Source organism: Monodelphis domestica, chromosome 2 (assembly GCF_027887165.1).
Source record: "Monodelphis domestica isolate mMonDom1 chromosome 2, mMonDom1.pri, whole genome shotgun sequence".
NCBI classification, from domain to species: domain Eukaryota; kingdom Metazoa; phylum Chordata; class Mammalia; order Didelphimorphia; family Didelphidae; genus Monodelphis; species Monodelphis domestica.
In genome coordinates this window covers 70,120,229-70,144,486 of record NC_077228.1, presented here as the reverse complement: position 1 = coordinate 70,144,486, position 24,258 = coordinate 70,120,229, and the positions used below count along the sequence as shown (strand labels likewise).

At 38.6% G+C, this 24,258-nt stretch overlaps 1 protein-coding gene across 2 annotated transcripts in view; it reads left to right on the top strand.

The window, feature by feature from the left end:
- KIAA0040 (KIAA0040 ortholog) overlaps positions 1-24,258 on the top strand; it is a 41,243-nt gene that overhangs the window by 951 nt on the left and 16,034 nt on the right. The window contains exons 1-2 of one of the 2 annotated variants that reach the window (XM_016429952.2): positions 4,795-5,086; positions 8,130-8,291. The gene's annotated coding sequence lies outside the window, so the exon portion shown is untranslated. Of the gene's footprint in view, positions 1-4,794; positions 5,087-8,129; positions 8,292-24,258 lie in introns of those variants that run through there. The other variant, XM_016429951.2, reaches the window with a different exon arrangement.

Here is a 24,258-nt window from a genome sequence, read left to right as displayed (position 1 = left end):
CCCCTGCCCTACCCCCACTCCCACCATCCTAGGCTCTCAAGGAAACAGATGGAGATTCTATTTGCTTTGGAATTCAAGCACTGAGGTCCTCCATAAAATGCCATTGGCTTGGATGTCCCGGGTCACTGTGGATGAAACAAACTTTGCGCTGGAATTAATAGACTTTCTGAAGCAGGAATGTGGCCAAAAGATAGAAGGGAACAAGAAGGAGTTTTCTTTTCTTTTGCCTACACCACCTAGGGATACCCTGGGACCCAGACTGTTTCCAAACTTCTCTGAGCTTTTGGGGACATCTTTTGTTTTCCTTCAGCCTCTTCCCCGCAACCCTTCACTGGTGGGGGTGGGATTGTAATGGATGGAGCCAGGATCTATCTGCCTAGCACAAAGCACAGAGCATCATTGAGTCACTGAGTCTGTAATGACCATGATGAATACAGTAGTTAGTGCAAATAGCACTCCTGTTTTACAAATAGAGAAACTGAAACAGAGACAGACACTTGCCCTAATTTTGCAGTGCAAATTGGCAGAAAATTGAATCCTGGTACTGTGGCTATTATTTTATTGAATGGAAGAGGTCAAGGGAGGAGAAGAGAGGTCACCTTAGACTCTTAGAAGCATTATCTCCCTCTCCAAAGTTGCTGCTTCTCATTCACCTGGTTAAACTTAGCACAATTATCTGAACACTGGAAAAGGTTAACTGTTTTTAAGCCAAACCATTTTTGAAGGATTAGAAAACAAGGTGGCTTTAATTAATAATTTAATAAACATTTTAACTATATCTTTTCATTAATAGTCTCTGGGTCACACACATACACATATCATGAATTTATCTAGGATGCCACCTGCCTTCTGACAACAACCTATTTTAGTCTATATTTAATATAACTTAAGTGGCAGCTAGATGGCACAGAGGACAGAGTAAGTAAGGGAGACTCATCTTACTGAGTTCAAATCTGACCTCAGACACTTACTAGCTATATGACTCTAGCCAAGTCATTTAACCCTGTTTGCCTTAGTTTCCTCATCTGTAAGATGATCTGGTGAAGAAATGGCAAATGACTCCAGTATTTCTGCCAAGAAAACTCCAAATGAGGTCACAAATAGGTGGACATAACTGAACAACAGCAATATGAGTTAATTCAATGTGTATATACCTTACTTTTACTTATTACTTAATAACAATGATATTATTATATTATTATCCATACTCTTACTAGGAAAGAGCAATAAAAATCTGTTCAGTGAAGGAGACTCTTGTTAAACCTAATTGCTGATTTCTCCCTAGAAGTTTTGGGTCCAAAATTTATCTCCAAAATTAAAAAGTTCAAAAATACTCTTACCCATCCACATTTTGAAAAATAAATTGATACATTTAGCTTCTGGAACTAAAATAAGGAGAATTTTTGCCCTATCCCCTCATATTCAAGATAATAAAAGAATGAATAGCTCATCTTTGGCAAGTGAGTACCTTTGGCAGATTTAGAGTTTAGCTCACCTGGCAAATGTCTATAAACTAATCTTTATTCAACTTTACAGTTATATGATAAGATTCTATAAATATTTGGGGGTAACTGAGAAGATTCTTGAATTGTCTGTGCCCATATCCAATCAGTCATGATATCTTGTCACCTTGCCCTCACAATAGTTCTCTCCCTTTCTCTTCACTCACACAACCACCTGCATTACCTCAGTAACCTCCAGCTCTAGCTCACCTTTCCCCATTCAAACAATCCTCCAAATAGCTGCAAAGTGATTTGCCTTCAGGGTAATTCTCTGCCATCCCACCACTAGGTAAGTTCCAGTGACTCCCTATTCCCTCTAGAATTGCATAAAACTCCTCTGCTTGACATTTTTACAACCTTCTGCCCTTTCTGTCTTTCCAGCCTTGTTCCATGGGTTCCACCATGTTCTCCTAAACAGACTTCCTTGTCCTTCCTCCTACATGGCAGTCTATCATCTCCATGCCTTTGCACAAGCCCATTGCCTTCCCACCTCTCTGCATCTTAGAATTCCCGGTCATCTAGACTCAGTTTAAGTAGTACCTATGGCAGGAGGACATTCCTGGGCTTGCTCACCCACCATCCCCTACTTCCTAATTGTTGTTCAGTTATTTCAGTTGTGTCCAATTCTGTGTGACCCCATTTGGGATTTTTTTTGGCAAACATACTTGGGTGGTTTGACATTTCCTTTTCCAGCTCATTTTACAGATAAAGAAACTGAAATACAGTTAAATGACTTGCACAGGGTCACACCACTAATATCTGGGGTCAGATTTTAACTCAGGAAGATGAATTCTCTTGACTTCAGGTCCCACACAGGTCCCACATTGAGCTACCTAACTTCCCTTCCCCCCCAGCTCTCAATGTCTTCCCATAAATTAATTAGTAACTTTGGTGGCACAGTGAACAGAGGGCTCAGCATGCAGTCATGAAGTCCTGAGTTCAAATCAAATCTCAGACAGTTACTATCTACGTGACCTTGGGCAAATCATTTAACCTCTGTTTAGCTCAGTTTCCTCATCTGTAGAATGGGGGTAATAATAGTACCAATCTTTCAGGGTTGTTGTGACAACCAAATGAGATAATATTTGTAAGACACTTAATACACTGCCTGCCATAGAGTAGGTGCTAAATAAATGTCAGAATTACTAGGATTTGTGAACCTGGTTTCATTTAAATAGATATATGTGATCATTGTATTTCAGTATATTTGGTTTCATTTGAAATTCTATATATTTCATTTTATACCTAAAAAAGCAATTTATAGGCCTGAGAAGGGGTCTTTTAAGGTTTACCAGACTGCCAAAAGGGTCCATCACACACACAAAAGTTGAGAATCTTTTATCTAAATTTATAAAGCCATTACCCAAGACACTAAAAGTGGGTCTCAGCTGAAGGGGAACCTCGTGAAGGCCTAGAAATTATGAGGCACATGCTTCGATGTCAGAAATCAATAAATACTTTAGTAAAGTAATAAAACACACCAAGACATCTATCCCTTACTCAATACAACTCTGGCATTAGTTATAGTGCTCCAGGCAGAGAATCCTACCTTTATTGAATCAAGAAGACAGATCTAGTTCAAGCAATACCTAGAACCTAAAGGGTTAATCCTTTGGTGGAAGCTGCTAATTTGTGAACTAAAATTTTGCAACCTGAGACCAGTAAAATTATTAAATTAAATAAAATTTTAAAATATTTATTAAAAATCTCCTGGGTCAAGGACAATATGTTGGAGCACTGACTAAGATGAAAAATGGTATTGCCCCCAATATTAAGGGAATCAGAGATGTAAGAAGAGGCAGCATCTTAAATATATTAGTATAGATTTTTAATGGTTTGAAATAATTTTAAATTGTTGAGACTAGGAGTGCTTTCTTATACTCCTTTTATTCTAGTAGAAGTAAGTGCCTTGAAAACAGATATTATTTTGTCCTTGTCTCCAGGTACCTAGCACCATGTCTTATATATAGTAGGCATTTTAATAAATATTTTAATTTTATTTAAATTAAATTTATTTTAATTTAATAAATATTTTAATACATTTATTGGATTGAATTAGGCAGAGGAGACCATTCCTTTCATATCTGATGAGTATTTCTTTTCCATTCTCTCTTCCTTGACCTTTTCAATAAAACTAGAACCAAAAGACATTTACACAGGCTTTGGGCATTTGGTTACTTCTTTGAAATCCCCTCAGTGAGGATTTTAGAGTGTTTCTCCACTACTCCCAGCCCTTATAGCCCAAGTGACCATTACCCTAGCCCAAACTCAGAGAGACCTGGCCTTCTTTTTTTTTATCTCTCTTTTTTTTTTTACTTTTTATTTGGTCATTTCCAAACATTATTCATTGGAAACAAAGATAATTTTCTTTTCCTCCCTCCCCTCCCTCCCACCACCTCTCCCATAGCTGACGCATGATTCCACTGGGTATCACATGTGTTCTTGATTCAAACCCATTTCCATGTTGTTGGTATTTGCATTAGAGTGTTCATTTAGAGTCTCCTCAGTCATATTCCCTCAACCCCTGTAGTCAAGCAGTTGCTTTTCATCGGTGTTTTTGAGACCTGGCCTTCTGAGTCTTCTGGGTCAGCCTGGACTTCCCAGCATTCACTTGGTACCCCTTTCTGGTAATTTACCAGAAGTAGCCCCAGGAGGTTATCAATGGTGTCCAGTATCCAGTCACTTAAGATCTCTGCACATATCAGTGAGGCAAATCTGTGAATCTATCCAAAAAAAGAGGCAAGAAGTCAAGGAGGAGGGGGGGGGGGTTAATAAGGCTTTTTAGGCTAGCAAAGGGCCTTTGGTCCATATATCCTTTTATGTGGAACAAATGAAAATATGCTCACTATAAAATTCTTTTTTTTTTTTAAAAAAACCCTTACCTTCCCTCTTAGAATCAATACTGTGTATTGGTTCTAAGGTAGAAGAGTGGTAAGGGCTAGGTAATTGGGGTTAAGTGACTTGCCTAGGGTCACACAGCTGGGAAGTGTCTGAGGTCAAATTTGAACCCAGGACCTCCCATCTCTGGGTCTGACTCTTAATCCACTGAGCTACCCAGCTGCCCCTATAAAATTCTACTATGTTGAAGAGGTCAGCCTAGTGGAAAGAGAACTAAGCTGAAATTCAGAAATCAATTCAGATCCTGGATAAATCCTTCTCCTCTAGGATTCAGTTTCTCATTCCAAAAAATAAAATAAACTAAAATGAGGGGGTTGAATTGGATGACCTCTCTGGACCCTTACAACGCTAAGGCTCTCCGAGGCAGTTTTCTAAATCATGAGTGACACTCGGGGGAAAAACCCTGCTGAGATGCATGTTATACAATCACCAAGTCTCTTTCCTTAACCCTGACCCTTAAACTGCTTTCTGCAAACAGGACTCCCAAGGAGCCCAAAACAAGGGAAGCACTAGGAGACTTAATTGAATGAAGACTTTTTTCTGCTTCATCATTTCTGCCATGAAAACTCCTGGCTTTAGAGATACCCCTCGAGAGGTCTCAATGTGTGTTCCAGACCAGGGAAACTGTCAGGAGGATCCATGCAATATTGATGCATAACTCTCCTGATGAACCCAAAGGGCACCAGGTGAATCATAGAATCATCATGTTCATCCACGGCACAGGGAGGGTGATAAAGAGTGTGAAAAATGGGAGTTTTTCCCCCTTCCTTCTAGGCAGAGGAGGAAACCTACCAGCAACATTCTCTGAAGGACAGTCCCCAGGATTACACCCCCCATTTCACTCTTCTTTCATTTATAAGCTTATTGTTTCATCCCCTGGCAGCTAGGATGGAGCAGTCAATAGAAGGTTGGGTCTGAAGTCAGGAAGACTCATTTTCATGAGTTCAAATCCAGCCTCAGACACACTTACTAGCTGGGTGATGCTGGGAAAATGAGCTGCAGAAGAAAACGGAAAACCACTCCAGTATCTCTGCAAGAAAACCTCATGTGGAGTCATAAAGAATTGGACGCCACTAAAATGACCGAACAACAACACAAATATAGCATTTGACCCATTAAAATGCAACATCAGTGTGGGAATGCTCAGTACAGAAAGAGTAGCTGAACTCCAAAATGAACCATGCACAAACAAGAGATTCCTTTCTCCAGGGGCAATTCTCAGAGGACCCTGGAGTCACTCTGGAGAGTCTCAGTTAAATGGATGCCCTCACAATGGAGCAGGCTGCTTTGCAGAGTTAGTCAGAAGCAAAAGGAGAGGCAGAATAATAGCCTGACCAATACAAAACCGAAAGGACACTTGGGGTTTGTGGGTCACCAGACTTGTCCTTATAACCAACCAGGGTTACTTCAGTAGACATCCCTGAGCCCTAGGAGCTCCCCATCTATCCAGCTCAGACCTAATTCCATTTGCAAACCCAATGTACCTAGGAAGGCACCATCTTGCTGGCTAGAGCCAAGAGACCTGGATTTATCAGATATGGGATTGTGGTGTAGTCACTTAAGATCTCTGAGCCTTAGTTTTCTCCTCTATAAAATGGGGGTGACTGTAGGACTTAGATCAAGAGAAGGGATTAATAAATAATATATATTATATATCATATAATCACTATTAATATATTTTAATATTAATATTAACAACATAATTAGTTTATTAAAGAGATTCTACATTCTACTTGTTTAGGTACTGGGGAATACAAGCAAGGAAGTTAACATAGGACTTAGCCCATGTTGTTTTTGTTCAGTTATGCCCAACCCTTTGGGACCCCTTTTAGGGTTTTCTTGGCAAAGATCTTGGAGCAGTTTGCCATTTCCTTCTCCAACTTATTTTACAGATGAGGAAATTGAGGCAAACAGGGTTAAGTGATTTCTCCCAGATCATTTACCTAGTAAGTGGCTGAGGATAGATTTGAACTCACAAAGATGAGCCTTCTTGACTCCAAGTCTGGCACTCTATCCATTGTACCACCTAGCTGCCCAGACCTGGACCGTATAGTAGGTGTTAAAAAACACTTGTTGTTGACTGAGTGATGGTCTTTCATTCCTAGTACAAGTATTAGTCTTATACCTTAATCGCTTAAAATTGCTATTTTTTACATATTTATACTTTTTATATTTACATTTTTATTTATTATACCCACTTTTAAATTGTCATTTATTATATGTTACATAAGTAAATATATAATTCTGTATACTTGTATAGGTTACTTATTATATTATGATATATAATCATATATTATGATATTTTATATATTATATTATTATTAAATTGCTATAAGACTTTTAGAGAAGCTTGTATTAATGATCATAGAAGTAGCTCATAGCATGAAGAATAGATTTAAAGCTGGAATGGAACCTGAGAAGTCATCTTCATTTTACAAATGAGGAAACTGCAAGTCTACCTCTCTATCCACCAACCCATACTTCATTATTAGTATAGAAATCACTTACTTGGGGGTAGCTGGGCAGCTCTGTGGATTGAGAACCAAATCTAGAGACCGGAGGTGCCTGGGTTCGAATCTAGTCTCAGATACTTCGTAGTTGTGTGACCCTGGACAAGTCACTTAGCCCCCTTTGCCTAGCTCTTAATGCTCTTCTGCCTTGGGACTAATATACAATATTGATTCCAAGATGGTAGATAAGGGTTTTAAATATATATATATATATATATATATATTTATCCTTACCTAAATGAGTTGCTACTCTTGCTATCAAGGCCAGCACTATGAAAGATGAATCATATAGGTGGCTCCATGGAAAGAGTGCTAGACTCAGAGTCAGAAGACCTGAGTTCCAGTCCTGCCTCAGATGCTCCATAGCTATGTGACTGCATCCCTGGCTGCCTCAGATTCTTCATCTGAAAAAATGAGGACAATAATAGCACCTGCCTCCCTTGGCTGTATGAATACTAAATGATATAATATATAGAGAGAGCACTCTGCATAAATCTTAGCAAGCTACGAAAATTCTAGCTATTGTTATTATCATCATCATCATCATCATCATCATCACAAAGGCATGGTCTATGCTCCCCCTCACTCCCCACCAAGCTTACAAACACAGATTGATAGCAATAGCAATTTGCATTTATAGAGAACTTTAGGTTTTATAAGACACTTTTCTTACAACAAAACAAAAAAAAGAGAGAATGAAAGAATTATTATTCCTATTTTACAGAAAAAAACTAAGGCTCAGAGAGGTTTATATAATGTAATCACAATAACAATTGCATTTATTTATATAATGCCTGCTATGTGCCAGGCTCTGTGCTAAGCACTTTACAACTAGGATCCCATTTAATCCTCATAGAACCTTGGGAGATAGATACTTTTATATTATTATTATTAGCATCCCCATTTTACAATTGAGGAAATTGAGGCAACCGGAGTTTAAATGACTCACCCAAGGCCATACAGCTGATTAGTGTTGGAAATCAAAGGTCAAACAGCTAGTAAATGTCATGGGTAAATTTGTTACTGGAATAAAATAAAAATAAAAATTTTTAAATCAAAAAAAATATGGTTCAAAGAGATAGTCTGCTTCCTCCAAGTCCTTTCCACTATGTCATGCTAGAAATTGATAGACTTTGCAAAATTATCAGAGAAGCAGACAAGACAGGGAAGAGAACACAGCTTCCCAGATTCCTGACCCAACCATTAATCTTCCTTTCAGGTTCTTCTTCCCTGGCCATCTCCTTGCCTTCTTACTAGAGTCCTTTCTGCCTGCTGGATTTCTGAGGGGCAGAAGTGGTCAGAAAGAGCTGGTGGCTTGGATTAAAATGTCCAGTTTCATTCATGACCCAACCATTTCAACATGAAACCTACAGAGTGAAAGGTGAGTTTCTTTATATACACCTACACTTTATTCACTCTCCAGCCTTCTGCAATTCCTGGCTAGAAACTCAAATATAATCCTCAGGGCTGTTGGATGTTGCCTGGGGTTGTGATAGATTCTAGGGGTGGGGGGAGTAATAAATAAAAGCAATAAAGGACCAAATGGTTCTGGATGCTTGTAGACTAGTTGATTTCCAACTGTAGTTCTAGCTAGACAATGACCTCAGGAAACCAGCCATCTTTCCAAGCCTGGAGCTGCATTTTCCTACAAATGAGTATAAGAATGTTTTTATTCCTTGCCTTGGATAGTTATTATAAGGAAAGCATTTTTTCAATGAATTATGGGAATGAGATTACCCAAAACAATCAGTGGAGAGAATTTCTCATTTTCCAAATCAGAATCAGGAGGAGACAGCAGACACTTTGCCGTTTTCTCAAGAGCCATCTGAGAAAAAGGAGATATTGAGTCATTCTACATGTGTCAGTGAGCCATGATATGAGGAGGGAAAGGTCCGATGGCGCTGACCAATATTTTCTAGGAATAAGATTTCTGGAACTTAAAAGTTCTGATTCCAAGAGAAGGGGGGAAAGAGGAAATCACATCCTTTTGGAAGACATGAGAAAACTATCAAGCCAGATTTCGTTTCCAGTTAATAGCCATGTGATTCTCAGTAGACTGACCTTCTGAATCTCTTCCTAAAAACTGACCTCAATCTTGGAGAAGCCACAGATTTTCCCATAATAATAATAATAATATAGCTGGCATTTATATAATGCTCTAACATTTGCAAATCATCTCACACATATTTCTCTAGCAAGATAATTCAATTAATGTTGATGGCCTCGGTAGGGAAAAGATGGGTAGGAGGGGAAGAAATGGAATGGTTATTTTATTCCTCTCTACCTCTAAGTCCCCTCCCAGAATATGAAAGGGAAAATAAAAAGAAACAGAAAAAGCTTTAGGCTTAAAATAAGAAAGACCTGAGTTCAAGCCCTGCCTCTGGCACTTATTGCATGACCACAGGCAAATCAATTAACTTTTGTGGACCTCAATTGTCCATAAAATGGGACTTATAATATTTATAGTGCCTGCTTCACTTATTGGGAGGCTTAAATGAAATAGCATATAATGGTGTCCCCAAAGTCTCAGTGTAGTCTTTAAGCTACTAAAACTGAAAGCTTTGCTAAGATTGTATAAAGTAATTTGCAAACTTTGAAGCACTCTCTAAAAATCATTCATTTGGCCTATGGGGAATCTGGGGTGACTTTCACATCCTCAGACTCAGAGGATCCTAGCATTTTAGAATAAGAAGAGACCTTAAAGAAGAAAGAGCACTAACAGGGCATCCAGTGGCAAAGAATTTTTCCTAGCTCTCCTCCAGATAGATACCTCGATGCCTCTTAGCTTATGATTATACAGTATTTGTGGCAGGTCCAAGAAGAAATGGAGCTTCAAGGAAAACACCAAAATCTTAATGGCTTGAGTTCTTAACTCCTCTAAAGATTGTATGTCCTAGATTGGATCATTTACCTATTTACCTCTTATTTGATAAGTTTTGATTCCCATCTGCAAAAGGAACCAAGAAGGCTATAGAAAGCCTTTTGAGAAGCCTCACACTTTCCCTGCCCCTGCCTTAGTCAGAACCAACATGGGCCATTGGGAGGCTTGTTTCAAGCCGACACCTGCAAGCCCCAGCCTCCCCCACTCCCCACATAGAGAGATCAAACAGTTTGGGTTCTTCAAGCTTGCTGCTGTCAATACTTCAGGTCTCAAAACTTTAGACCTTGCCTGTCTCACCCTTCATCAGTGATCAGTTAACATTCCTGCCTTCCTATTGCCTGCCTGCCCTGTGACAAAATCTTTTGTGCCTAGCCATTCTCCTGATCTTCCTCCATTCACCTAACACTGCCCTGGACAAGCTGTGCCTCAGTGTGACTAAAGCCTGAACAGATGATCTCAGGGCAGGATCTGAAGTCAGACCTTCCTACTCAGAGGATGGTTCTCCATCCCCAGCTCTACATTGCCTGCCTTATTTATTGGATGTTTGTTGTTTCTTTTAGTCAAAGAATTATTGATTTAGTATTGGAAGGGATTTTAGAGATCATCTATTCTGACTTCCTCATTTTATACATGGAAAAAGTTTAGAGAGCTTAAGTGCCCAGCACAGAGTAATAACTGTAATTATTATTATTAATTATGTTTGTTTAAAATGCTTAATAATACTTGTTTTCGTCCTTCATTCTTTCCTTCCATTTTCCTTTTTCTTCCTCTTTCCTTCTTTCCTTCCTTCCCTCCCCGAAGTCACACAGGTAGTAATTAGCAGAATGGGGATATTAAGTCAAGTCCTCTGACCCCAAATTTAGTACTTTTTCCACTACTCCATACTGCCCTCCCAAGTTCCAGTAAGAAGTTAATTGCCTTCGGATAGGAGTAAAACAAGTGGGCTTGCCTGTACACATTTGTCTACTTAAAATACTATCATTGGCTTCCAGCTTCCGAACCCTAGTAACTTGTGAGGCTATGTTACAAAATAGAAGTACTGATTCTCTGGATGAACACCCTGGTAAAACAAATCTTAAGCAATACTCTTCCTCATTTTGACCTTGATCATCCACTCCAATAATCCTGGCCCATTCATTCCCTCTGCATTGAGAGTCAAGCAGTCAGTCAATCAATAAACATTTATTAAGAGCCTGGTAAGTTCAAGGCACTGTGCTAAACTGGGGATACAAATAGAAAATCTATTCCCAAAAGGAGCTTCCAATCTAATGGGAGAAAACAGTGCATGAAAGGAAACTGAGGAAATAGGAAAAGAGGAGGAGAAAGAGAAAGTATGGCCTTGGGGCATCATGGAGAAATCAGTCAGAGAGGTCCCAAAGGAGTTCATCCAGTTGAGAAATGAGGAGATATCCAAGTTGAACTCTCTCCTTAAAAGGAGATTTGGAATTCATGGCCCCATTTTCCAATCAGACAGGAGAAGGTAGTAATGAGATGGATTACCAAAGCTGATGAGATCTTACAGGATATTGAGGTTCACCTTATAATGAGCTTTCTGGGCATGATGGGAAAGTCAGTCAGAGAAGTCACAAAATTGTTTAACCAGGTGAAGAATGAGATGTCTTGTAAGAAACCCTATTGGATCCACAAAACTCTACCATTAGCTCCACCATGTTGGATGGAGTCAGACATTAAACACATCACCCAGTATCCTGGGCTCTCTGATAACATCAGTTACCCCACAACCAAGTCTATAGTTTGGGAATGTTGCCTTCATGGCCGGTACCCCATCACTCAGGTCATACTGCCATAGTTTGATTTGGTTAGAAGTGTGGAAAGCAGAGACAGTAGGACTGGGAATGAGATCACATTTTCACATGTAACTGCCTTCCTCTAGGCCATAACCTCAAGTGAATTCCTGCCATTGTGAAGGGCTCTTCATTGGAATGCAGCAGAGATTAGAACAGCTGTACTCTGAGAGGAAGAAGGCTGAGAGATGAGGTTGTGTAATTTATTTGAATGTTGCTAAGACAACTGTAAATCTTGTCTGCTTAGTAACTGCGTGAGGTTGGAAGCCATGGGATTTAAAGACCAGGCTGGGTCAACTTCTCCTCTAGCCAACTAGACCTTTTTGAAAACCCAGGACTGTCCTGTGAACCACAAGACTCCCAAACCTCCATTCCTTTGGCATGTGTGACCCAAGCCTGTGAAAGAGCAAAAAGGAGAAAGTGGCCTTCTCAGTGCAGAAATCTTCTACCTTATTAAAAAAAGAGAGATTTCTTTCATGAAATTTTCTAACAATGACAATTGGCTAGTGGGATATTAGGTACCACATGCATAAATGCTAAACTCAGTCTGCAGGTTGCTGAAATGAAACAGCTTCAGCATAAGTAAAGTTTTAGGGCTATTTCTCCTCATGGTTAATCAGGGTTTTATATTGTGGTGACATATGTCTTGTAAGGTGAAAATAGCCTTCATGTTTTCATCCTGAGAGATGGTCACTCATATTTATTCTGGAAGAACAGAATCTAAAAGCTGGAAGGCACCAATGAGGCCATTGACTCCAACCAGTACCTGATCAAGAATCCCTCAGCACAGTAACATTTTCCACAACTGGTTATCCATTCTCTACTTAATGACTTCCAGTGATGGGCCCAATTCCTCCAGTGGCAGCCTATACTTCCTCTGACTAACTCTAATGGCCAAGAATGTTTTTCTTTATATCAAGGTGAAATCTGACTCAATACAATACAACTCCCACTCATCCACTGCTCCTAATCTGCCCATTGGGAACAACCAAAACAAGACTAATCTTTAGTCCATGTGGCCACCATTAAAAAAAGATGTATACAGTTATCATATTCCCTACTGCCCCCAATTGGGAGTTCTCTTCTTCAAGTTATTCTTCTTCAGTTCCTTTATCCAGTCCTTATAAGGCATGTTCTTTGGTCCTTTTGCCATCTTGGGCATCTTCTTCCATACATACCATAGCTTTTCTTTCCTAAAATGTGTTGCCCAAAATTGAAACAGGGGAAGTGACTAGGACAGAATGGAGCAAGACTATCACTTCCCCCTTTTTTTGACACTGTGTAGCTGAGGATAGTATCAGCCTCTTGGGCTTCCAAGTCAAAATGTTGACCCAAGATGAGATCATCTTTAAGCCAACATGTCCCTCATTCAGTGCTCTATTTTTGGCCAGTGGTACCATTTGTCTATCCCACCACCATAGCTCATGCAGGAGAATGTGTTGTACTTTATTCTATGTTATAAGAAATTATGCTTTAAAACACCAAAGATCTTGTCCATACTTCCCCAGGGTCTTTCCATTGTTATACAAGAAAAGAGACTCTTTTAAGGTCTTGCCTAAGATTTTATTATCTTATTATTGGGAGTTTCTGTCAGAAGCTATAGGCTCACATTTCTTTTTTTTTTTTCCCTTAGCGAGGGAGGTGGCCTCAATGGTATCAATCAGGAATACAATGTGTGGCTGAGCCTGAAGATACCTAATTCCAGGACTAACATTTCTTCTATTGATTTTACTACTGCAATCTGTGTGCTGACCAATCAGTCCTGCAGCCCCGACAGATACAGCTAAGGACATTCCCTAATCCCATTCTCCCAAGGGAGATCAAAGCTCTAGAGAACCTCAAACATGCATGTAGATGGGCAGGAACCCAAGACCCAATTCCCACTCTCACTGTAGCTAGGTACACCAAGTCAAAGATGACATCTTGCATAGTAGAGCAGAAATGATGCTGAACTTGAAATTAAAGAGAACTAAGCTTAAATCCCAGTTCTGCCACTTTTTAACTGAGACCTTAGGTGGCACTGGGCCTATAGTCAGAAAGATCTGAATTCAAATCCAACATTAAATACTAGCTGTGTGGCCTTGAACAAGTCACTTCACTTCAGTCTTACCTCAACTGTAAAGAAGGAATAATAAAAATAATAGCACATGCCCCTTGGGTTTTCTATGAGGATCAAATGAGATAAAATTTTGCAAGTACTGTACATAGTACCTGGCATATAGTAGTTGCTTAATAAATGCTTATTTATTTCCTTCTTAACTTTCATTTCCTCATCAGTAAATCAAAGAGTTTGGTCTAGATGATCTCTAAGTCCTCTTCTAGCTATAAATCCATAATTATCTAGTTCTCTCATACTAGGAAAAGCATGCTGCCTAAACAGAATGGCAATGGATCAGTTTTCAAATCACCATTGGACATATGATACAAGAAGATTTTTCAATGTCCTGCAATTCAAGGAATTAAAGTAGACTTCCCCTCATTTGCCCTCCTTCTTATGGTCAATGCCTACATACTCTGCCCCTCTATGTCAAATAATTTCCATAATATGTCCTGCACTTACACAAAGTAAGAAGTCATTTTAGGAGACAGTATAGTGGATAGAAAAGTAGTCTAGGAGACTGGATTTCTAGGAATGACTCTGCTTATAATTAGTCAAGTGACTAGGAATAATCTACTTAAACTTCTCTGGTTTCCCATTTTTTCCATCTAAAAAGTGACAATTGAAATAGATCATGAAATTTTATGCTTAGGAAGAACTGTAGAGATGATCTTCCTCATTTTATGAATTTGTAAACTGAGGCTCTGAGGGCTTATGCCATCAATTTGCCCAAAGTCATCCCACTAGTTAGAAGCAGTAATGAAAAAATACTGGTCAATACGGATCCAACCTCCCTTATATAATTTGTCTTTATCCTTCATCTAATGAGATCATGCATCAGAAAGTCCTATGAAAATAAAATTCTATAAAGTAGAATATTTGATATTAAGATAGACATTCTTTCTGCACCAGAAAAAGGAGAGAGAGAGAGAGAGAGAGAGAGAGAGAGAGAGAGAGAGAGAGAGAGAGAGAGAGAGAGAGAGAGAGAGATCAAGAAATCATTTCTCTGGGATTCAGGTTGAGTATTGAGCAAAATACAATGCAAAAAATGATAAATGACATGAGAGGCATAAACACAGTGTTTTGAAATCATAGGAATAGAACTGTAGAGGCTATCTAGTCCAATCCCATCAGTTTACAGATGTAGAAACTGAGGTCCAGAAATTCAGTGATCTTTCCAAGGCCATGAAGACAGTAAATAAAAGGCAGGATTAGAACTCAGATGTTCTGACTCCAGAAATGTTCCTCTTTCCACTTTTCTAAGATTAGAGAAAGACCAGTCAATCAATAAACATTTAAGTGCCAAACACTATGCCAAGTGACATGAATACAAAGAAAGACAAATGACAGTCCATTATTCTAATGGTAGACAACATGTAAACAGCTATGAACAAACAATTTATGTACAGGATAAATTGAACACTAAGGTGTATCAGGAAAGACTTCCTGGAGAAAGTGGGATTTTAGCTGGATTTGAGGAAGCCTAGAGGCAGAGATGAAGAAGGAGGGTATTCTAGAAATGGGAAATACCAGTAACAAGTCCAGAGTTCAAAGATAGAGGATCTTGCATGAAGAGCCCAATGTCACCAAAGCATAAATTAGTTGGAGGGTAGATATAAGATATAAGAAGACCACAAAGATTAGGGGAGGGAGGAAGATTACAAATGTCTTTGAACATCAAGAAGATTTTATATTTGATCCTAGAGATGATAGACAAGCACTGGAGTTTACTAGAGTTTGGGGGAGTTGAAATGGTCAGGTCTGCTTTTTATGAGTTTGACAGCTGAGTGGAAGATGCACCAGAATGGGGGCACTTGAGAGGAGACCAACCATCAGGCTATTTTAATAGTTTGTATGTGAGGTGATAAGGACATACTTCTATAGTGGTGGCCATGTCAAAGTAGAGAGGAGAGAAGTTAAAAGACTTTTTACAAAGGAAAACCCATAGTTCTTGGCCATAGATTGGATATAGAAGGAGATGATGAGACAGAATGAAGAGTCAAGGGTGACACCTCTGTTGGGAGTCTTGGTGACTGAAAGAATAGTGGGATGCTTGAAAGTAAAAGGGAAGCTAGGAAGAAAGGAGAGTTTGGAGGGAAAGATGATCAGTTCAGTTTAGGACATGTTGAGCTTAAGGTGTCGCCTCACATTTCAAGATGTCCAATATGTAGGTCTTGCAAAGTGCAGGTCAGCAGAAAGGTTAAGTAAATCTGAGAATCTTCGGCATGGAGGTGATAATTGAATCCTTGGTATCAAGTCTCTGTGGGAGCATTTAGAAAGATTCCCTGATTTAAACTGAACCTGAAAGAAAGGATAGGATTTCTACAGCACACACCCCTTGTTTAGGCAGGCTCTCTGACCTCTGAAACATTCCATGCATATTTTTACCTGAGTTCAATTCCATTTTCAGTTTAGGAAATTTAGTTACAAAGTCCTTTCCCTAAAGAAGAGAGCATGGTACCTGCTCAGGAAAATACAAATTTTATATAAAACATGGTTCCTTATCTTCAAGGGGTTCACAGTCTAGAAGGGAAATATGATGCCCAGGCACTCAAAGGGCATTTATAAAAGCAGTCACTCTGTGCTAGGTAGTGCCAAGCATTGGAAATACAAAGGGGAAAAAAACTGTCTCTGCCTTCAAGGAATGAATATTTTAATGGGGGAACCAAAGTTCTCATTCTAATGGCCTCAAATCTATTCTTACATCTCCCCCCACCACTCCAGTATTAATATTAAACTGAAGGTTCTTTTGCTGGTGGCTCAGGAATGCCCCCTTTATATATGAAGGACACCATATTATTTGAGCGACTTTTTTATTTTTGTAATTCAGAAAACAGCCTAGAGCAGATACCTGCATGCTGTCAACAGCCCATTCTAGGTCACTGAGGGGATAATGGCCCCTAACTCTAACCAGCCTGTGGCCTGGCCCCACTGCCTCCTAACAATGGGAGGAATGTGCTTTTCAGAACTTGCCCAGCAGGACAGACATGCTTGGCCAACCCTTGAAAAACCAAGTGAGGTCACTGGGGCAGACAGGATCCAGATGATTGGATCCCTAACCAGACTGCCCTGCTTCAGCAAGGTGAAGAGGACAGACCCTGATGCATTGTAGATGGAGGGCACAAGGAGAAAGGGAAAGAAATCCTCAAAGTGAGGGGAAATTCCACAGGTACTCAGGCTTCTTTAACAGTCAGCAGGTCCAGGCTTCAGCAATATTTTGAAGTAGGTGGAATTTGCCCTTTAGAACTGCTCTCCCTTCCCAATATGAGGATTTTGCTTCTTTATTTTGGTGCCATGGCCCCATTTTTATCCCCATCCAATAATGTGCTTTGATACTGCCTCATTAAATAAGGATAGGGCCCTCCCTCCAGATATTCCCATCCCTCTGCAAGTAACTCACCTCTTCTACCCCATATCTGAGTCCCCCAAGCCCTAATTCTCTGCCAAAACTTGTCTGATGAATTAATTTCTGCTGGATTGCTAATGGGTCTCTCCTTGTCAGCTCAAGCCTATTCAAAATTGTGTAAAAGAGGCAGAAAATTAGTCTCCTAGCTCAACTCACTTTCCAGTCCTTTTTTTTTTTTAAGGATTACACTATTTTTAAAAAATCATTAATTAATCAATCACTGATATTTTCAACAGACAAAGAACAAAAAAAGATTGTATGTTAAAGTGTGAACCTTCATAGTGCAGGAAGGTTTTGTTTTTTCCTACTTGGATAGATTTTTTTAAATTTTATTTTATTATTTTCTAGCTTCCCAATTGAACAAATGAAAAAAAAACCCTTAAAAAATAAAGCCCTTGATATATACATGCATAGCACTGCAAAACAAATTCCCACATTGGTCATGTCCAAAAATGTATGTCTCTTTCTGCATTTTAAGTTCATCACCTTATTAAAGTATATAGTGAACATTAAATTTAACAAGGAGGTAACAAAATTGCCTTGTTTGTTGTTCCCTTCTGAGCTTCCTTTTGGTTTGTTTCTGATGAATTTTTAATGTCGGTTGATGGTCTTTTATTTCTTTTTTGGTTATATCTTTATCATCATCCACTAACTTTTCCCACCCCAATGAAAGAACTACATTTTAACAAATAAGTATACCAGCTTCTTCGTTCTTCACTACCATTGGTAATATGCCATCTCTCCCTTCCCACAGAATCATTAAATCATTCTTTAAGTCAACATTAATTAAGTGTTTTCTACATATGGAGCACATAGCACTGTAAGAGACACAAAGAAAAATAAGATACCCATGCTGTCTTCATGAAACCTAAAAATTTATAAATTTTCAAGGTTGGATGGGACTTTGGAAAGTTCATCTAGTCCAAACCATATCACATCACTGAAAAGTGGTCATTAGACAGCCCAAAAAATTGGACAATGCTAGCATGGTCTTCCTTATATTGAACTAAAATCATCCTCTTGTAACAATCACCCATTTACTTCTATGCTTGATCTCTGTGGTTAAACAGAATAAATCTAATTCCTCAAATACCAGAAATTCCTTATTTTGTTCTTTTTTTCTGTATGTATTTATGTTCCTAAGGTTTAGCGCAGTGCCTGACACAAAATAAATCCTTAAATGATGCTCATTGACCTAACTTGAATTTGTCTTCCAACCAAAACTTGATCTCAAATAGAGCTTCAAGGCTAAATTAAAGCCTCACCTTTTCATAGAGGAAAGTCACTACCAACTAGGAGGCAGGAATGAAGGAAGATTTAATGAAGAAGGCATCATCAAGTTGGCTTTTAAAAGAAAGGTAATCAAAAGGTGAAGAGAAAAAAAGATGATGCTCTAGGTTTAGTGAATAGCTTGAAGAAAAGCAAGGAGGAAAGAAGAGAGAAATGAAAGTAGAAAGAGTATTTGTAGTCCGAATAGAGAGAAAGAAAGAGAGATGAGCAAGATTTCAGAGGTTGAATTGAATAACCTCAGTAACTACTGAGTAAAACGAGAGAGAGAGAGAGAGAGAGAGAGAGAGAGAGAGAGAGAGAGAGAGAGAGAGAGAGAGAGAGAGAGAGAGAGAGAGAGAATAGATATCATGAAGGTGTTGAGTTTTGGAACCTGAATAGTGCTGTCAAAGACAAAAATAATGAAAACAAAAAGAGAATCTAATTTAGAGAAGAAATAATAAACACAGTTTTAGACATAAGATCTTACCTCTAAAGCTATAAGGTATCCTGTCCAACCCTACCCTAACCACCCTCTTTTAACAGATAAGGAAACTAAAGACCAGAGAGAATAAATAACTTATGGATGGTATACTTTGAAAACAGGATTTGAGCCCAGGTTATCCAAATCCACAGCCACCACTCTTTCTGTTTTGACCATGCTGCCATCAGTGTTAAATCTGAAATGGTGATGGAACAATCAAGAGAAAATATCCTCTAGGTACTGGATTTGAAGCTCAGGAGAAAGGTTTGAGGCTAGAGATACAGTTTTGGGAATTATCTATATATTGGTAGCATGGAGGTTGATGAGATTGTCAAGTATAGAATAGGAATATGAACAAGGACAGAATCTTGGAGAAAATGTCTTGTAAGGAATTAGAAAAAGGTCTAGGATCTGGTGAAGAAGACAGAGAGGGCGATGGAGAAGTAGTAGGATAACCAGGAGAATATGGTGTCTCTGAAGGTAAGGGAAGAATCAGGATTCAGAATGATGGAATGGTGAACAGTATCAAAGGTCAAGGAAGATGATTGAAAACTGACCTTGGATTTGTTTATTAAGAGGGTCCCAGGAGCCCTCTGAGAAATAAGATAGCAAGTATCTGAGGAGAATCGGAAAACAGAGGTATCAGGTTTAGACTACTTTTAAAGAAGTTTTCATTTTGAAGAACAATTTGGAATTATATCCAGAAAGTTATATAATGGTATATATCTTTAGACCCAGCAAGATCATTATTGGGTCTGTTTCTCGAGGATATTAGGGAAAGAGGAAAAGAACTCATGTCTTCCAAAATATTCATAGCAGATTTCTTTGTGGTGGCAAAGAATTGAAAACTGAGGGAATACCCATCAATTGTGTTATATGATTGTGACAGAATACTTCTATGCTATAAGAAACAATGAACAAACATTTAGAAAAACCTAGAAAGAACTATATGAAATAATGAACAGTGAAATGAGTAGAACCAGGAGAACATTATACACAGCCACAGAACTAATACTAGAAGAATAAACAGAGAATGTTACCTCCAGAAAGCAAACAGAAATATAAAACATGAAAGATGCAATTTATATGAACACGTTGACCTCAATGATGATATCCTTCGTGATCTGGGAAGGGAGGGGAAGGGTTGGGACACTAGTGGATAGGGTCTATTATATGGATATGAAGAAAAGTAAGTTAAACATATAGGACACTTATGTTTTCATTTGTATAATATCTTCTTTTTCTTTTGGAAATGCGTGCTTTGTTTGAATTTGTAAACATTTGGAATAATTTTTAGAAAGAACAAAAATCCTCCAAAAAAATAACAAGACATTTGGGTGATGATACTGAGTTTTGATGAGTAGAAGAGCTGAGGAAGCCACAATTAGAGAGCCTCGGTCTTTTCCATATGGCATTAGCCCTGCTCCCAAATAACATCTTTGAATTTAATGGGAGTCTTCAATAAGTGTTCCCAAAAAAGAAAGACTAATGATTATTTCAGGTGCCATGGAAGGCTTTGATGGAAATATTGGGTATCAAATGGAGTCTTTTAGCAATTTCTACTGACACCACCCAAGCTTATTTGACCTGGGACTAAGGTCAGTACCGCTGCTGAGAGCAGCTTCAAAACGAACATCTATCTGTTGGACGTTACAAAATGCTACATCCTGGCAGGTTCTGGTTTTCTAGGATTAGTCACAAGAACCAGAGCCTCAAGTGGTCTATGTAAAAAAGTCATTTGGTTGGCAAAAGTCTGCTAAAACACAAGTCAGTTCTGTGTTTCTTGCCTACCATTTTTTTAACTGTAAGAACCAAACCTCATGCAATATTAAGGATACAAATGTAAACACATATACACATACACTGTGGGAAAGCAGAATCTCATCTTCTAGCAACATTAACTCTCCCATTCAGCCCTTCTGTTATGATGAAGCAGGCAGTGAAATGCCAGGCTCATTTCAGATATTCTAAGCTGAACATTCTAAAGGCTTGGGTTAGCATGTGTGGGAGACCTATGCTTTTCATTCTCCAATAATCTGGCCATTAAATTGTAAACCTTAATGTTGCATTGAGGTAGCTTTGGGAATTTAATTGCCCTGAGCTTAAGTTAACACTAAAAGAGGAGGGAAACAGTAAGAAGGAAGACGGGGAAAAAAAGAGTCCTTATCTATTTTGCTTCGGAGTTGCATAATTGTATTCTTGTGCCAGTCCATTAGTTTTAAAGTAGACTAGACTATCAAAAAACAAAGGGAAAAACAAGAAAGAAATCATTCCATTACTCTGGAGAATTCTGCAGAACTCTAGGTTCCTTTGTCTAGAGCAAAAGAGAACAAAGCCACTTGAAATTCAGTAAAAGAAAAGGAGAAATCACCACCTGTATGGAAAACCTGAATCACATCAAACTCCTTCATTTTAAATTGTCTTCTATCTTTACACACACACACACACACACACACACACACACACACACACACACACACACACAAATACACAAATCATGGACTTTTTTTTCATCTAAAGGATGTAACATTTGAAATTCTAAGCATCAGCTATTAAAGCTAGCCAAGAGTAGTCTCACAATTATTTTTAGAGCTGAAAAAGCACATTTTCCCTCGTCTCCTCTAACTCACAGATGACTTAAGAGACTTAGTTCAAACTTTCCAAAAATAAAACTTCACCTTGGTTATGTAGCCACACCTAAAAATATTTGGCCCCCATAAAGGTTTAAGAAAGTAAAAAATGAAGGCTTTATAAGCAACAGCTTGAGCTGTGGTCTTGGCTACAACATTTATTAGCACTAATACCAGGAAATGTTCTTCATGTAAATTATATATATATATACATATGTATCTATGTATAAATAAATTCAAAGTTCAGAGAAAAGCAGGCTTTTATAGTTGAATGATGCCACAGAGAACCAGTGTGGGAGTGTAGAAACCCAGAGTTCCCCAGCTCTGACAAGCAGGGGATTCAGATGGCTATGATTCATCATGGAGCAACTTTTTTGTGCTTATATGTCTATGTCCTATGCCTTAGGTGTTTCAAATCCAGCCCTAATTCAGTATGATTGAGTGTGTTTCATGGCATTTTTACCTATATTAATTCCTCCTACAAACATCTTTCATTCGTACAGTTAGGCTGACCAACAAAGGATCGGGGGGAAATCCATCAAGGCAGAGATGATAGCTGGAAAACAATTATTTCCTTCACTCCTCAAATCATATTTATGGAGTTCCCACATGGTACATGGCAATATCAGAGACATTTTATAGTACATAGAAAAGACCAATGTAAATTCTGCCCCAACAAAACTTATAACCTACCACTTCAAATAATATTGCCACTGAAAATCCCATTGAGCTGAGATAGATAAACCAGTCACCTTCCTTCACTTTCTCCTTCCCATTGTCTATGAAGAGCAACCAGGCAGACCTTAAGTTCTCAGTTTTGGAACTGTGAATACCTGAAGTAATTCAACTAGAGGTAGCCGAACCAAGAGGGAAAGAAAATAAATATTTCAGGCAAAATGATGAGAGGTTCTCAGAGGAACCTGAACTATGGTACACTGAAAACAGTACTGGCTTTAGAGTTAGACTTGTTTTGTTAATTGGTTGCATCCAACTCTTGATGACCCCATTTGGCATTTTCTTGGCAAAGATACTGGAGTGATTTCCCATTTCCTTCTCCATCTCATTTTACAGATGAGGAAACAGGCCAATAGGGTTAAGTGACTTACCCAGGGTCACATAGCTAGTCAGTGTCTGAGGTCAGATTTGAACTCAGGGAGATAAGTCTTCCTGATTCCAGCCCTCTACTGTGCCATCCAGCAGTTCTAGACACCTAGATTCAAAGCCTACTTTTGAAACTTATTGCCTATGGGCTCATTGGCAAGTTTCTCTGTGCATCAGTTTCCTCATCTATAAAATGAATGTTGATACTAGATGACCTCTGAAGTCCCTTCCAAATTTTTATCTATGGTCCTATGACCATGAATATAAAATATTTCATGTACTGCCAAATACGATTGATACACTGGTTAGTCTTGCTAGGTTGGTTTTTTTCCTCTTTCTTTTTTGTCCTTTGTGATAAAGGATGGCTCTCTGGGTCATGAAAGAAAGAGGAAAAGAATTCTATTTGGAAATGAAGGTTATATAAAAGCAAATGACAAAAAGATTTTTAAACAACAAAATGAAGGGAACAATATTAAATTCTCCGTAAGGGTAGTCTGACTTTCCACTCCTGGCCAGGTAAATGAAGGAGAAGTAGATATAGAGGAAAAAGTTACATAATTTTTAAAGTATGAGGAAGGAGACTGTATCTTCAGAGAACCCAAACACTGGGTCATTTTAGTTGTTAAGTCAATCTGTGGCTTCCATTATGTTAAAATTCAGACAAAAGCTTTGTATAGAACAGAACAATCCTTGGCCAACTGAATTTTTCTAGTTTTAATCAATTAGTTTGGGACAGTGAATATGTAAACTTATGTTTCCAGTTAATCCTACCAAATATAATGAAGTTTCCCAAACAAGGTCAAAGCAGAGAGAACTTTCTAATTTATTAATAAATCTGAGAAATTGGCTTAGTTCTGGTTTGTTCCTTTAAAATCTCTGATAGTCAAGGAAAGAAATTTTTATACAAATGGCTAGGAGTTTGTTGACAATAAATTGCTCCATTATTAGAACCAGAGACCAAAAAGGAATGAATAGATAGAAGAGCAGAAGAGAAAGGAAACAGAAAGAGGCAAAAGGAAGAAGGACAAGGAGGAGGGTTGTGATCAGTTGTGACAAGTTTCTCCTACAATGTCAAATTTGAGTTAGATTTTGAGGGACTAGGAGGATTTTAGGGAGATGTGATGCTTCTTGCTAAAAGCACTGAAGGTGATACATTTGGTCAGTGTCAAAGTCTGGACTATCACCTACAGTCACTGATCTTGAGTTTTCTCATCAATAAAATGGGAATGATAGTATTTGCACTTTTCACTACATAGGACTGTCGTGAAGAAGTCCTTTGTAAAACTACAAAATGCTCTATAAATGGGATTCATTGTCACCTGGAGGAAAAAATTGGGAGGAACAAAGAGACAAGAAGAGTAATGGAGGTGAGAAAGTGAAGACTATATTCAGAGAACAGCAAGTAGTTTTGTTTGCCTGGAGCTTGGGTCAAAGGTGATACTATCTATAATTTCTGCTTAGCACAGTGCAGAGCACATCGTAGGTGGTATATAAATACATATCGCCTTCCCTTGGAGAAGATGAAGATGAAGGTAGATTGCAGAGGACCTCAAATGTCAGGTTGAGTCTGAGCTTTATTCTATTGACACTGAGAAGCCACTGATAGATTTCTGAGCAAAAAATTAGCACAATCAAGTCTATGCAAATCTTATGCCAGATTCATCTGGCAGTTTTGTA